Below are 17,424 nucleotides of genomic sequence, written 5' to 3'. Positions count from 1 at the left end.
ATACGTATATATACGTATTAGACAGCAAGAGATACTTTTATCAAACATTGTTATTAAACTTTTTTATCGTATGATTCAATGTCAGTAAATTTGAAAAAAACAAAAGCTAATTTCTAGCTTTTACTGGTAGCGCCTTATAGTTTTATACCAAAACAACACAGAACACTTAAAACGACTGTAAAACATACAAAAAAATGTCATTTGTCAAAATTGTTTTTCGAAAAATCAAGCAAATATACGTAAAAGTATAACTGTATCTTGGACTTGATCGATTTGAAAAATATTATTACCTGACTGTTTAGAGTAAGTCTAAAAATTTATGTATTTATTTATCTTTCTGTAAGATATAGAAAATGTATAATTATAATACTAAATAGCGTAAAATTATTAAGTTTTTTTGTTTTTTTGCTTATGATGTATTTGTTTAAACTGTAAAACTAATACCAAATGATTTAGGATGTATTTAAAAACATCCACCTGGACTTATTGAGTCACGGGTTCGAATACCCGTCATACCAAACATGCTCGCCCTTTCAGCCATGGGGGGTGTTACAATGTTACGGTCAATCCCACTATTCGTTGGTTAAGAGTATCCTAAGAGTTGGCGGTGGGTGGTGATGACTAACTGCCTTTCCTCTAGTTAGCCCTCCTGTAGCTTTGCGGAAAATTCAAAACAAACCAAACCAAACCAATCCAGTTATTAAAGTGTATTTTTTTTTCAATTATGTATTTTTATATCACCCCGCGTTAGTACAGAGGTAAGTCTACGAATTTACAACTCTAAAATTAGGGGTTCGATTCCTATCGGTGGGCTCAGCAGATAGTCCGATGTGGCTTTCCTATAAGAAAACACACACATACACATTTTTATATTGGTGAAAAAAATCGAAATATATTGTTTAAGTAAAGAATATTTGCGTGTAAATATTGTATACGAGTCCTGAAAATACACTAAAACTAAGTATTTTACTGTTATATTTGAGCCTTCCAAATAATAAGGATGTTACTGTTTTCATTTTAGGTTCAATGAAAATTTACTTAGAAGATAGGCTTAACATTTCTATAGAAGATTTTAAAATTCCTCAGATATTTCATTATTTACATTTATATATATCTATATCATATGATTTCTTCAAGATTTAGTTTATTACTTAAGCTAACTATGAAATAAGTGTTATTTAAGGACTTATAACGTTAATATTCGTGGTTCAGTTCTCGCATTGAGAACAATACGAATAGCTCTCCCTGTGTGGATTTATGCTTAACTTAGTTTTTAATTTATTTATACTTTATTCGTTACTTACCTTTAATTTTACAAATTTTGGGAATTTTTTAAGTATCGAAAGGTTGTTTGTTTGTTTTTTGAATTTCGCACACAGCTACACGAGGGCTATCTGCGCTAGCCATCCCTAATTTAGCAGTGTAAGACTAAAGGGAAGGCAGCTAGGAAAGGGATTAACCGCACCATTACAACGCCCCCACAGCTGAAAGGGCGAGCATGTTTGGTGTGACGGGGATTCGAACCCGAAACTCTTCCATTACGAGTCGAGTGCCTTAACCTCCTGGCTTTTCCGGACCCATATGTTAGTACACAATGAAGAAAGTAATATAATTATATTACTTAATATAATATTCGAATCTTAAATTCGAAAATTGATAGCTTGCGTCTGGTTGCCCCAAAAACTTGCTCCGCACCTTGGGGCACGTTGTACACTTAAGACTGAGAGACAGTTCCCACAATTCCGTCAAACAAAAGCAGTACAAGAGTTGGTGGAGGATGTTGTTGACCAGCCGCCTTCTCTCTATCTTGTTTATCACTTAAGAATTAAGAACATCTGAAACACCTAGACTGTGGTTAGCTTGCCCCAAAATTTCTAATATAATTACAACTAAACGTACAAACAGCCCACAAATTGACGATTAACACTACTGACTAGCTCTCTTTCTTCTAGTCAATGAGTTCAAAATTAGAGATGGGTGTACGCGTGTTGGCATCTCTTTAGCTTCGCGCGAAAATTGTAAAACAAACGCATAGCTATAATCAATAAAAGATTTAATAAAAGAATATTCAGAATCCGAATAGCGCATAAGAATAACTTGGTATACAGATCTCATGCAAATGTTTCTAAAAGCCAAGCTCCAATAACGTGCTATATAAACACCTTTCTCCATCTAACTTTGGATTCTTCCGAAATGTTTGTTTGTTTCTTTTGGAATTTCGCACAAAGCTACTCGAGGGCTATCTGTGCTAGCCGTCCCTAATTTAGCAGTGTAAGACTAGAGGGAAGGCAGCTAGTCATCACCACCCACCGCCAACTCTTGGGCTACTCTTTTACCAACGAATAGTGGGATTGACCGTCACATTATACGCCCCCACGGCTGGGAGGGCGAGCATGTTTAGCGCGACGCGGGCGCGAACCCGCGACCCTCGGATTACGAGTCGCACGCCTTACGCGCTTGGCCATGCCAGGCCCTTCCGAAATGAAAATAATTAATTTCAGAATTGCTTTGAAGCCTAATTGAGATATGAAACCGTTGTGTTATTGCATTCCAAATGACTTGTATTAAAACGTTTCAAACGTTTAAAAAAATAGTAACAACTTACGATGCATTCCTAACAGTTGGTCAATAATCAAAGTGAGAGCATTTATTCACTTACGCGTTATTTCTTTGCGCATATAATTATAATGATAACAACACTGTGTATATAAGCGTGTGCGAGAATGTATGCATTTACGGAAATGGTTTTCGTAAATTGGTTCTATAAATACTCCGTGCCAAAAGTACAGAATCAAGTGGAGTTTAGACTAATTACAATTTTATCACGTATTCTGATAAATCCAATTTAATCTCTCTCTCGTTTCTATGTATACAAAAAGAGTGATACACACGTTACTCTAAAAAATCATGGGCAATCCGAACTTGAACGGTATATCTATGACAAGATGGAAAAAGCCTTTATCAAAATAATGTAAATCTCCCGCTCAACTTAGTATTACAAAAATTAGACATCTAGTGATAAATTACGTAATTTCAAGAATGAGGAACTGGGCATTCATTCAATATATTCAATGTATCGTGGTCAAACACGTTTTCTTGGTTGAACGTTGAAGTGAATTATGGAGTTAAAATGCTATAAGTTGTTAAAACGTTATGGCTACGTTCAGAGAAGACATGTGGGATGTCTTACTAATCTAAGGAGCCATCGGGTGAACGTTCAACCAATCACAGCATGCTGTTGCAAGTTGACTCCAAGTGTCTCAGAATGTAGAACTACTTTCACCCTAAGATATGTTTGGATCCTTGAAGAAGGCAAATTATCAATCAAGGTACATGTAAATTACCATTATCAGTTGATTATCAGCTGTTGTAGGGTACAGTCTCCGTGTTTGAGTTAACTGTTCACAATCGCAACTGTACGCATGCCAATACATAAATGGACAGAGACTTCATAAGGTCGGTCAGTAAATTAGATGCCAAATAAGATGCCTTTCGTTCACAGCAAGACACAAATCAGTCAATAAACCAGTAACATGTGGATCAATCAAACCAGCCAATAAACCAGTAACATATGGATCAATCAAACCAGCCAATAAACCAGTAACATATGGATCAATATTTTTTGAACAGAGATAATCTTGATGATCAGGTCCACTCTGTTTTCATATAGGGACGTAACGTATGATATGAGCAGCAGTAAACATTCATAGTTTCCAGCTCATATATCCCATGCAATGATACAATTGATATCACAGAGAGAAGGTTTGTTTGTTTGTTTTTGAATTTCGCACAAAGCTACTCGAGGGCTATCTGTGTTAGCCGTCCCTAATTTAGCAGTGTAAGACTAGAGGGAAGGCAGCACCCACCGCCTACTCTTGGGCTACTCTTTTACCAACGAATAGTGGAATTGATTGTAAGATTATAACGCCCCCACGACTGAAAGGGCGAGGATGTTTGGCGCGACGGGGATGTGAACCCGCGACTCTCAGATCACGAGTCGCACACCTTAAAACGCTTGGCCATGCCGGGCCCACACAGAAGGACCACATGCTAAGATATTTTGTGACATGCTGGTGTTCAACTTCATTATAATGGGTGACAATTCCCCTTCCTATAAGTAAAATTGTGGATACATTTCTTGAATAAGAATTGATCTTAATGGAACGCCCTCTAGTGGCTCAGCGGTATGTCTGCGGACTTACAACGCTAAAAACCGGGTTTCGATACCCGTGGTGGGCAGAGCACAGATAGCCCATGGTGTAGCTTTATGCTTAATTCCGAACAATATATATGAATGGAATGTTTTTTTCACGCTAAGCATACGTAATCCTATCAAGCATGTATTGGATAAGAATGCTTTTCCCTGAAAACAGTTCTTTACTCAGGTCGTTACATGTAGTATCGGTACTTGTTCGTGGCGACAACACTCCATATCATGAACTGTTAAGACGTAAAGCCATATCTTCAAAGTTTTTATTAAGGAGTCTAGTCTAAATGACTACAAAACGTATCTCCGAATGGCTGGTATGGGTATTAACACTTTTATTGATAAAGCAGAGAACAACGTTTTGACCTTCCCAGGTCATCTTCAGATTAACAAAGAGAAAGTTTGTAACTCACCTTTGTCGAGCACATGTCTTAAGAGGGAGATTACATCAAACTAGTCATTAAGGCTTTATTATTTAGTTAATTAAGAATATATTTGAAGTTAAAAGAGTCTTTGAAAAAGGAGCCGGCTGATGTAACATATTTAGAAAATACCCACGCTGTATATTTACCGAGATTGTAGTTAAATGATTCTTAGGTCGACATTATGAGTCGTAGTGGACAATCGAGTTTGTGAAGTTTGAGGGTGCCGTATAGTTGTGCTGTGCGTGAGTCGGTCTTTCGTAGGTAAGAATAAAGGTTTTCTAAGATTGTGTTGGTTTATTTCATTTCTAGTAGTATTTTGCTTAATTGGTTTTCATTTGTTTTTGTTGGAGTTGTGTTTATTAGTTTAAATTTGTTTGTATCTGATGAGATGTTAACTTTTGAATGTATTTATTTGCGTTCATTACGAAAGACTATAAGTTAGCATTTCAGATTGCTCATCAGATGTCGAATTTCTATAAAAGTTAACTGAGAAAGTGATCAACATTATATAATAAAAGCGGTTTTGTCATAGCTATGATATTGCAAATAGCGATTATTCTTAGATCTCTCTACAGTGTATGCGTACATATAAACTATAATGTAACATGCACTAAAACAGGAAATATTTTTCTGTACATGAGATTCAATAAGAAATATAAGGATATATCGTGCGCCAAATTTAACCACCTTTTGAAAGCATCGCATGTGTAAAATAAGCATTTCGACTAAATATATATACAATTCAGCGTAAATGAAATTGAATAATTAAGACAGGTTAATACAAACAGACCAATCAGGTGATATATGTAAATCTTGTGTTCTGAAAATGGCGTTGCATTCCCTATGTTGACTATTTCGTATAGGAAAAGCAAAAAAAAGCCTAGGATGCGAAGTTTAAAACCGGAACTAATACAGAAATTAAAAAGTTTCCTCAGATTCCAAAAAGTAGCCGTGAAACACGTCACCCAACCCCAGACCAAGAAAATAAAATGATATGTTTTTGTTGCGTTCCTTTTCCCTTACATATAAAAATTATTGTCGTGTAATCTTTTGTATGTTTATATATGTATTTCTTTAGTTTTCTGACAACTGAATGCACTTGCACGTGACTATAACCCAAGTGAACAGAACAAAACGAACACACACTCAGTCGTTGTGACTTTTAGCCAATCAGAAACTGTCATCAGCCAGATATTTCAGTAAAAGCACAGCTTGCAAAACTCCTAGTTTTTCTTCATTTATTTATTTTTGTCTTTGTGAAACACACTCTTTGCTTGTAAAACTTATTGTTTCTTTTTCCCGATCTCGAAAGAATCCAAATTATAGACCAGTAAATAGAACAGCCATCTGATTATTATTTACGATGAGACCAGTAAATAGAACAGCCATCTGATTATTATTTACGATGAGTCATATTTTCACAAATGGTCTTTCGTCCTTCCTACTTCGTACAACCACGATAATCAGTGTTTATTTGTTTATTATAAATTTCGCGCAAATCTGCACTGAAGCTATCTGCGCTAGCCGCTCCTAATTTAACTGTGTAAGACTCTTGTGCTACTTTTAACAACGAATAGTGGGATTGAGCGAACGTTATAACGCCCTCACAGTCGAAACGACGATTATGTTTGGTTGGACGGGGATTCGAACCCGAAGATTACGAGTTAAGCGCATTAACCATATGGCCATGCTGGGCTGTTAGTCAAAGTTTCATTCAGAATTATGGCCCGGCATGGTCAGGTGGTTAGGGCGCTCGACAGTGTTAAATTAAGAAAAGTTAGCGCAGATAGCCCTTATATAGCTTTGCGCGAAATTCAAAAACCATACGAACAATCATTCATATTTATTAACGAAAAAATATATGGAGAAGCCATACATAATGTTCAGGACCCACACAATAATTTCGTCATTAGTTGTTTGTTTACATTGTCACCTAACTATACAGTTTCTTTGCAATAAACTGATCTCTCACAAAACGTTATTTACGACTTTACTTATCAGGTCTGATTTCACCTTGTAGTGATACAGAATGAACTCGATATATTGAGGTATTCAGTATTTCGTATTGGACTGAGGAACAGGTCAGAGGACCTAAGATTTTAAACATGTTTATCAGTACTAAACTTGGCCAATCAAATAATCTTCGCCTACATTGCTACTGTTAACTTAGTAGTAAAGTTGGCTTTCTCTCTAATGACGTACCAAAAAGCGTACATCATGGACTCTAACCTTTGACCTTCCGATCCACAAACTAGCATACTTAGCCACCTGGTGGTGCATTATAAATAGACAGACTTGATGTACTCAATACAAAAAGATTTAGAACAAAATCTTTGCACACATGAAATACATAAGGAATTGAAAACGATATGTCCATAATTGTTTGTAGTCACTTGAAATACATATAACTGATAAAACAGTATTTAAGAGAGGCGTTTGTAACTTTAAAGAAAAATTGCAAAGTTTATCTCCATATAGTCTGGTCACTTTAATGAATTAAACATTTAAATGAAAAGCTTTTAAATGAAAGCTTTTCCTCGAGAGAATTTAGTTAAACTGACCAATGGCATAGCTTGAAATGAAAGTTACGATGATGTAAACTTTTTTCTCTATAATAATGACTGAATTACTCTGGAAACTACTATAATGACCTATTAAGAAGCAATGTTTTAAGGTGAAACAGAAACTTACATGTTAGAGGCATGACTGTATTAGTGTCTGATCTAATGCTACTTAGTACATCATATAAAAATATTAGTTTTAATTGTAAAAATTACTTATAAAACAAAAAGAGGCGTGTGTAGAATTACTTACTTATCTTTATCGTAATCTGAGGGTTGCGGGTTTGAATTCTCACCACACCAAACATGCTCACCCTTGAGGGCGTTACAATATGACTGTCAGTCTCACTATTCGTTGGTAAAAGATTAGCACAAGACTTGGTGGTGGGTGGTGATGACTAGCTGCCTTCACTCTAGTCTTACAATGCTAAATTAGGGACAGTTATCGCAGATAGCCCTCGTGTAGCTTTGCTTGAGGGTTAGAAAACAAAACAAGTGTTATAGTGAATCTGGAGAGAATGGCTTACATTGTCAGGCTTACCGAATTTTGCATCTTAGCCGTAGTTTAATAGAACTGGGAGGAATTTACCGAAATAGATAAGATAAGTATTTAACCTGCGTAATTACAAGTAATTTTATGTTGACTTAAAAGGTTATAATTTGCACAATCTTCACTATCTTATACGTAGTTTTTAAACGTTATAAAGGTCAGTTTTTACGTTCAACGTTATCATGGTAGCTATTTTCGTAGCCATAATAGTCATTCGTTAGATACGACAGTTCATTCTATACACGTTTAAAGGATACAATCATACAACGAATGGAAGTTGCTTCGTTGCTTCTATACAGTTGTAGTTTTCACGGCTATGACCTCGCTATGCTCATCCATTAGATACAATAGTTCCTTCCTAACATGTTCGATGGATACAAACATACAAGAAATACAAGCTGTTTCGTCAACTTCGTACAGTCATATAACAAATTGATATTAACTTATATTCTAAGTACAATGTATAAACGTAAAAATATCATAGTGTCATATTCCAAATCAGTTTTATTTGACTTATGCGTTTTAAAATGAGATATTGGTATCAATAAACCAAACAAATATTCAAGCCACTAGAACGTTCCATACAACACACTACCTATAGAGCTGCTGTCATGTTAAACTGCATCAGTATTGTTGAGTAGAAAAGAGAAGAAAACGGTGGTCTGTAAACAAACAAACAATAATGAAACTGAAATAATATTACTTTAAAGATAGCGGGAACTCCAATAAAGAGGTCGCTCTTTCAATACTGTGGTCACGTCTGTGGGCCTTGTCATCAATCAAACTTAGTAAGCTGTTTACATATCTTGTACAGGCAGTGTGTCACGCAGCTCGTTGTTATGGTTTCAGTCCTACACTATAGTCGTCAGGTGCAGAGAGACATACTGAAAAGAACGATATCAAATAGTTTAAGAGCCCATTTCCAGGAAAACGGAGTATACGTAGCTTAACTGACACAGGCCCTGCCCTACCTATCGATGGCGCCACGTGAGGTCTAGAGGTTGAACAGTGGAATACATCGATTTTAAGGTTGCGTGTCAAGTGTGGCATAATAATTTATTAGAATTCGTTTCAAAATTGCATTTAAATCACGCGATTTAGATAAACATTTTCCAAATCATTGTTTCTGGTTCTTTTAGCAATTCCCGACGTTTTGTAGCAGTGATAGTTTTTGTTATTGTTATTATTACGTAAACTTCATATAGCTCCACTCGAATGTTTCAGACAAGTCTTCTAATCAAAATAGGCTAGTGTATGCTTATACTTAGGCCTAAGTTTTGTTTACCTCCAATGTGATCTCCTAAGCCTTTTCTTTCTTTCTTTCTTTTTAATAAAAGCTACACGCGTTTGGTAATGGTACCGTCCAACTCCGTTTGTTCTAAACGTTATGGTCAATAAAGTTTGTTTGTTTTTAATTGCTCTATTGATTCTATTAGACTGTTCTTAATTATATACCTTCGGTTATTATTTAAATTAAATGACATGTCTCGTGTCACACTCAACAAGCCCTTTCTCTGTCAGGATACAGATCACTGATGAATAAATGTATTAAAGAGAAAATTGTATGCAGCCATTTAAGTAGATGTTGTACAATCTACCTATAAAATTAAATACACATTAGCGACAAAAAATTAATTAATTTATTCATTTCAAGGGGTAGAAAAAGTGTGATTTACGAATTCATGTTAAATTATGATTCCGCTTACAGTTTCGCTATATAGGTCATATTATACAAAACAATAGTTGTTTTCAAATACACTAACTGAGTGGCACTTGTTCTATTGTTTATTTTCGAGAAGAAAATGTATTTCACACATTTACTCAGTCATGTAGTTTCGTTCTTGTTTGTGCAGCAGAAACCCCAAAATACAAGATTCAAACAACTAAGAATGAACAAATAAATGATAAACAATAAATCAAAACAGTTAATGTGATGTATTTATTTTTACGTTACAATGTTGTCATGTTTCAAGGCTTATATTTTTATGCGTGTAACCTAATTTAGTTTTCAAAGAATTTGTGACGGTTTTATACTCTGATTTTCTTAGCAACTGTGAAAACATGTTATAAACAAGTATCAAAATAATTATCTAATGTACTATACAAGTTAAAAGTTTGTATCGTAAGTGATCAACCGAAAAACAATCCTGAGGAAAATTCGATATTTTACTAATCTGTACCATCGCCTGTATTTATCTCTAATTGTATTTCCATAGACTTTACACTGTGGTTTACAGTAAACATTTCTTTTGGGTCAGACACAAGTGCGACCCACATCTCTACATTTGTGGCGATACAGTTCGTTGCTTTTCGTGTAACTCCATGTAGCGTCTAACTTTTGAGTAACGGCTACCTCATATGAGACTACATATCAGACTGGGGTAAAGTTTATGTCTGTTTTTATACTCCAACAACTTCTAGCAAAGTGTTTTCAAGTCGTTCCTAACACCAAATATCAGGATTTTTGGATCCTCATCAACTTTTTTACCAAAGTAATATAATAAATATCTGAACATTTCAAACACAGTTTTGTATTTTTACTTGGCAAGGCTAACATTTCTTAAAGGAATTTATTACAGAATAATTTGTGTTAAAAATCGATAAAAATATTGCACTGGAGACCCACGAGAGGGGTTGTACGAACTAATCGATTCTTGACGAACACAGGCGTAGCTTGAAATATATATATTTACTAGTTTTTGATATTCAAATATTGATCGTTTTTATTTACATAATAAAAACTCGACGTTTATAATTTTGAGATGATGAATAGTAAAGCTGTTCAACAGCACCCACACCAACTATTTAGCTCCTCTAACTGAATACTGAGACTTGACAGTCACTCTTATAACGCATTCACAGCTCCTAAGTGGAAGAATACGGGACGTAAAGTTTTAACTCTCGAATTAATAGTCCGGCACGTTAACTACTTGGGCACTGAAAGAACATAACAGAATGTTTGCGGACACTTTGTAGAAAGTTTTAATACATCATTGACGTAATATGTATTGAGTAACTTCGGCCTGGATTTAATAATACTTTCATGGAGTCGCAAGCAGCTTCAGTGAGAATTTAGAAGGCTATCATTAAAATATTTGCAAACGCATTTTATATTACGCATTAATTCATTTTATTCACCCCTACGTACTCGTAGTCCGAATTACTAATGCTCATTTATTCATAAAAGTGTTCTTTGAAGAATCTGTCACAGTGAGTTGTGTAATAATAATCGCAGCCTCTTCGAGACGAAACGAGAACCAAGGTGAGCGTTCTGATTGGTTTGTACGCTGGCCATTCTAGCTGTATTTCACGCTTCCCTGCCCTAGAGGAGCAGAGACCCAATGAATATCAACGGTGATAAATAGTGCTATCACACAAGAGGCAGCGACGTGTTACTGTTCGTCATAACCATCAGATTCTAGTCAATTGGACAGTTTATCATCTGGACAGTATGATAATCTAGATAGTTGCAGGATTCTCTTCTTCCTGCAACTTAACCATAAGCTTTAATACCATATTAATCACACATTAAAAGGCATCTGAAGAGATTTTATCTCCGAGGTAAAATCTTTGCACATCAGAAATTAAAAGAACGACACCAATAAATCTTACTTCTTACTTTACTAAAATTCAACCTACCTTCTTACTTCTTACTAATAAAATTCAACTCTTGAACTGCAATGTAAGCAATGACTTACCGTAAAATTTCTATCTCAACTGGACTTAAACCTGTGATTACAGGAAACTATATAAGACTTCTTTCGTTTTTTATTTATTTATTGATCCCCCCTGTTGGAACAGTAGTAAGTCTACGGACTTACAACGCTAAAATCAGGGGCTCGATTCCCCTCGGTGGACACAGTAGATAGCCCGATGTGGCTTTGCTATTAGGAAACACACATTTATATATTTTTTTTATTTTTTTGCATTACAATTGTGTAACGCTATAAAGTTATTTTGCAAGGGGTTTTGCGATCCCTATAAGTGTCAGTAACACAGCATGCAGTGTAAACAGTTGTGTGTTTTTTTTACATTCAGAAGAATCGCAGATTATTTATAATCAAATATATAAAATCTGTAGCATAAGTTTGGAACCTATCTAACTGTAGCATGAGTTAGCGAACCAATTAACTCTATAAAATGATTAAGTTCAAATGCGTAGAGTTTGAAAATAGTGTTTTCTTTACTTACTCAGGTACACTGTTGAACATAGAACCTCTCAAGGTTTTGTTAAGAGCAAACTACAAAGTCAAAAGCTTTCTGCAGCACTCGTATTAAATATAACCAAAATATGGTGAACCCTACTTTCTATTTAGATAAATTTATATGTACAAAAGTCAACGAACCAATGGATATTTCCTGTCTAAACAGGTGCTGTGAACGAATTAATGACAACATCCTACTTAATTACCCAAGGAAGTATGTACTGCATGAAACCTTATCACGGAGGGGCTTGTCGACGGAAAGGATCTTCTACATTTTGCGACGAGTTTTGTAACAGATATAAATCTCGAGATTGGAGTGTTTCACTGCGGCTTAGAGCGGAATGATACAGATGTGTTTATGAATATGCAAGCTCTAGACGCTTGGAAGCATTAGTGACGGTCGGGTGGCTACGGTAGGCCGACTCGGGCTTTTTCTCCTACCTGCCCCAAGAGGAAACACGTGACGTCAACGGCGAGGAGGACTTTACACGTGCGGCATGGCGGTTTGAGCTCGCTCGCGTGTCACTGTGCAAAGCAGGTTGAGAAATGAAACTCGACATAATGACAGGAGGCCTTGTGATGATAGAGGCAGGTTTGGCCGAAAGAGATAGATCAGCATGACTGGTTCGCCCTCTATTCCTCTTGCTGCGTGCCAATGTCACGCTCTTTGACTCGTGCATAAGACCTGCTGCTTGCAAATGAGGTAATTATTTATGAAACTCTGCGGTCGCTAAACGCCATTTTGTAAATCTCTGGCTGATATCTCGCTTGTTTCGCTCCAATAGCTCATCGGCCATCACAAAAGATTCTATTCGTTATCATCTGCCACTAAACTAGTTTTAATGTTAGCAATTTGTATATAACATCTCAAGAGTTTAAATATTCTGCAGTGAAATTGATTTCCTAAACACTAGATAGGAAGGTTGTCGTGGTGTTCTCTGTCCTTTAATCTCTCGCTCTCGTAATACCAAGGTTTGCTTTCCTCTCATGTACCAATAAGTAGATAAATGCAATTATTATTTAGAAATAAAAATGTAATAATGGCATCATTCTCAGGAATAGCATGTAAAACACAGAGAATCTGAGAGACGGAACATTAAGGCAGAAGATGTATATAATCATTTGTACTTTGTACGCACCAGAGGTCGTTGCACGATTTATTTTGCTTTAATCGACTATATAAGCATATAAACAACATAAGTTGAATTTAATAATCAGTAATAAGCAAACGTTTACAACTACACCATACACGTTAATAACTTCACTGAACAATTACTACTGAAAATCTTAATCTACAAGGCCCCAGGCATGGCCAGGTGGCTAAGGCACTCGATTCGTAATCTGAAGGTCAGAGGTTCGAATCCCCATTGTACCAAACATGCTCGCCCATTTAGCTGTGGGGGCGTTATGTGGCGGTCAATTCCACTATTCGTTGGTAAAAGAGTAGTCCAACAATTGGCGGTGGGTGGTGATGACTAGCTGCCTTCCCTCTAGTCTTACACTGCTAAATTAAAGACTGCTAGCGCAGATAGCCCTCGTGTAGCTTTGCTCGAAATGAAAAAAAAATCAAACTTATTCTACTATAGTAAATATATCAAGCTGTAAGAGGACCAAAAATTGTTATTATTGGAAAGGTTTCGAACGGAACTTAAATCTTTATTCCTTGCACGTGCTTAGAAACTGAGAAAGTGGGAAAAAATCTGCATTAAATGCAAACTGTAAGAAAAAATTTCGGTTTGTTATTTGCGTCTCGATTTGCGTGTACGTTCTGATGCAAATTCTGTCAATGCCTTCTTTGTAGCGTGATTAAAGTCATAGAGTTAGATCATGGTAAATTCCCGACCGCTTGACAATGCAACGCCTCAAAGATTACACTTATGGGTGGAGGGAAGGTCACAACGGTATCGAAGGAAAGGTATTCTTTTGGCGTGATAATAAAGTTTTGGTGTAAGGTCAGAGAGCACCGATAGTGGATAGTATCGATAAATGAAAATCAATACACTGTAAAGTTGTATCAGAATGTAAAACCACTTTAGTACCAGAACTGCAGCTACCGTTGCTAAAATTCATAGACTGATAACCCAGGGAAAACTTTCCACAACCAAAATAGTTAAGTGTCTTATATTCGGTTGAACACCGAATAACACACAAGCGTCTCGTCATTGTGAAAATCATGGACCACAAGTACACAAGCTGCTTTAAAACAAAGTATTGCAGACAAATTGAAGAAAAATATATTGTACTTGAAAAAAATAGATACTTGCTGTGATACTGTACTGTGCTTTAGTGTAATTAGTACAGCTGTGATGAAGGATAAGACAACCTGCTACTAACAACGAGATGGTAAAATGCGGATGTGGCAAAGGATAGACAATTGACAATGTAAGGTGATTTATAAACAAAATACAGTATTGTGTAAAAGTGCTAAAACAAGTGTCATTCTTTCTAATTATGCTAATTCTTCCGTAATATCATAGAATGTACATTTTAACACTACGGTAATGCTTAACTGATCCGTATTGGCTGTTGAATAAACGAGGTTTAGAATACTTATCACTCTAGAATTCCCATAAACTTTTATCAAGGGCATATCATAAGGGATCTACTTGAATGAACATACTGATCAAATTTAGGGTCTGAAATAACTGTCATGGTAACCCATGCAGTGTCTTAATTATATAGAAAAATGTTAGCAAGAAGCTAGCATATGTTACCGATATATTTTAGCAGAAATTAATTTAATAACACTGTACGAATACACTTTGATATAAACAGTGTTTTAACATTATGTATTAAGTTTGGTCGTGTAGCAGTTTTAAAACTTTTACTTCGATCTCCAAATATTGTCAAGAGACTGAGATTTGCTAAAAAGTACAAAAACTGTTGTTGAAAAAGGGTGTAGTGGACAAATAAGTCAATTTTGAAATAGTTGATTCAATGTGAAGATTGTACGTCCAGTAGAAGAAATGCATCGCGTCTACCATGAAGCATGAGGGAGGCAGTGTGATAGTTTAAAGGTGTTTTTCTGAAGCAGGAGATATTTGTAAAATAGAGAGAATAATGAATCAGCGCACGAAACATCAGATGTTGATCCGTCATGGTATACCCAGAGGTTTCCGTATTATTAGTAAAGGATTCTATTACCAAATAGATAATACAGAAGTTACTTAGCTAAGAAAGTAGCTACTGGAGTCATTCTAATGATGCACTGACCCCCAAAGAGCCCCTATCTCAACCCATTTGAGCAGATATAAGGTTTCATAGATCAAAAACTTGACCACTTACAAGTGACTTCCAAAGAACCTTTATGGGAGTGTATTAGATACATTTGTAGTAAAATTCCAAAGGACACTTTGATTAAGTATGTTGCAACAATGCCTGAAAGACTGTCTGTAATTATTAAAACAAAGGGAGGATACACTATTTATTAACTGTTTTCTGAACTTCAGTACTTCTAGTGAGTTGCTACACGTGAAGATTAATTACATTTTGATGTTTCATCTGTGATTTACCTTCCACTGTTCTTTGAAAGTAGCCTGAAATATAATATTTAACTTTTTCGTAATACCTTCGCATCGTACTGAATGTATAATAGAACTTTAGAAAACGAATCTTTTACACTTCTTAATAACAAAACGTATCGTCGTTGCTATTTTGGTTACGAGTATCAGTGTCGTAACCTTGCGCTTAAAAAAACATTCCTCTAATAGTATATGATATTCGTTAAAGAACGCCAACTACCTAATAAACCAGTACTTTAGTTGATTTATCGGATGAAAGAACCAAATAAAAACGTTTAATAAATCAAGATATTTTTCGTGGCATTAATCTTGTTACGAATAAACTCAAAGTTTTTATATACATATATCTCAATAGATATATATAAACTACTTGCAGGTACAAACCAAAAGACCGTGAACGAACATGGGTAATATTGTGATGCGTACCAACTTAACGATAATTTTGTTGATCGATAATATAGATTCACTTCGACGAAGACCTGACATGGCCAGATGGTTACAGCACTCGACTCGTGTGGGAGTTATAATGTTACGGTCAATCCCACTGTCCGTTGGTAAAAGAGTAGCCCAAGAGTTGGCGGTGGTTGGTGATGACTAGCTGCCTTCCCTTTAGTCTTACACTGCTAAATTAAAGACTGCTAGCGCAGATAGCTCTCGTGTAGCTTTGCGCAAAATTAAATACAAAACAAACCAAACCACTTCGAAGAAAAACAGGTATAATAACACCGACTTATCTTTACTTCTGTCGCTTACGGTGGGATCTACAAACTTTCATGTTTTTGCCTGTAACAATGTTCAATGTAAAGAATTCATAAAATAAATTTGGTGAAATTATATCTGTACGAAAGTGTACGTTTGGGGAAGTGAAACCTGTTCAATTGGGTTTTCCTTAATATTTACAAAATGTCATCATACTTAGCAAACAAATAGATGTTTTTATGGTATATGTTTACTTATTTAAGCACAAAGCTGAACAATGGGTTATGGAGCTCTGAATTTTAGCATTATAACTATTCAAGCTTACAGCTGAGTCACAGTCGTATTAGTTTATCGAACTGGAAAGCTAAAATGTTTTGTTTTTTTAATGTCAATATGCAAATGAACTGGAACTTGCGAAATGAATGATGGTACGTATTCTCCTAACTAAGGTCATAAGGATTCTTGAAGTAGGTTTTAGTGCTGAAGTTATGAATTTTAAAATACGGTCAAACCTAAAACACTAACGTTTTATACAGATTGACCAAGTGCTATGTTATTGTCACAAGTATTGATTATTTATTTTTACTCGCATTGAAATGTAATGTTATTGGTGGTTTGTTTTACACTGTTCTTAAGCTGTAACGTATGTTATTCTCGTTGTGCCTAAGATTTTCATGTTACGTGTTTATTTGTCCTTATACTTAATAAATGCCCGCTACTCCTACGTTTAGATCTTTCTGTGTCTGTCTGTTACAGTTTGGTCAGTCTCACAAGAAATCTTAAATGCTGCGTTTCTGAGCACTTTGACATTCTGGGTGGTGTTTCAAAAGCAGCGAACAAAAACAAAAGAATGCTGTCAGATTTCAAAAGGAACTGAAACGTAATTGACAAACACAGTCACAGCTAAAAGGGGCTTTTCTTTTTTTACTACAGCCAAAGATACTTTCACCCCCACCTTTTTATGGGGAAAAAGTGTAGTGTATTTTATCTATATATAGTGAGGGCGGGAACGCGCCCATCGTTAAGACCAAACCGAAACGATTGCTGATGGTGATCCGCCATCAATTCTGGACAATGTAAAAGTCGATTTTTATGGAAACGATCGTAGCTTGTCATGCAGAACGGCGCTGTGGTTCTGTACCAGTGAAAGTGACTCGGACACTGTCGTGCTCGTAATCACCCGATCACGTTCTAGTGTATTTGTCTCTTGATTTCCGTTCTTCATGTCGGTTGTAGGTTATAGATTAATCTTAACT

General features: G+C 35.8%; 1 protein-coding gene and 1 long non-coding RNA gene across 3 annotated transcripts in view; one reads left to right on the top strand and one right to left on the bottom strand.

The window, feature by feature from the left end:
• LOC143234161 (uncharacterized) overlaps positions 1–17,424 on the top strand; it is a 177,507-nt gene that overhangs the window by 68,474 nt on the left and 91,609 nt on the right. The window lies entirely within an intron of this gene.
• LOC143235594 (uncharacterized) overlaps positions 1–17,424 on the bottom strand; it is a 29,316-nt gene that overhangs the window by 3,355 nt on the left and 8,537 nt on the right. The window contains exon 2 of the long non-coding RNA XR_013019335.1: positions 8,447–8,627. This is a non-coding gene — a long non-coding RNA (uncharacterized LOC143235594). The remainder of the gene's footprint in view (positions 1–8,446; positions 8,628–17,424) is intronic.

Source organism: Tachypleus tridentatus, chromosome 12 (genome assembly GCF_004210375.1).
Source record: "Tachypleus tridentatus isolate NWPU-2018 chromosome 12, ASM421037v1, whole genome shotgun sequence".
Lineage (NCBI taxonomy): Eukaryota > Metazoa > Arthropoda > Merostomata > Xiphosura > Limulidae > Tachypleus > Tachypleus tridentatus.
Note: the sequence above shows the minus strand (reverse complement) of the source record. Positions and strands in the feature narration are given on the sequence as shown.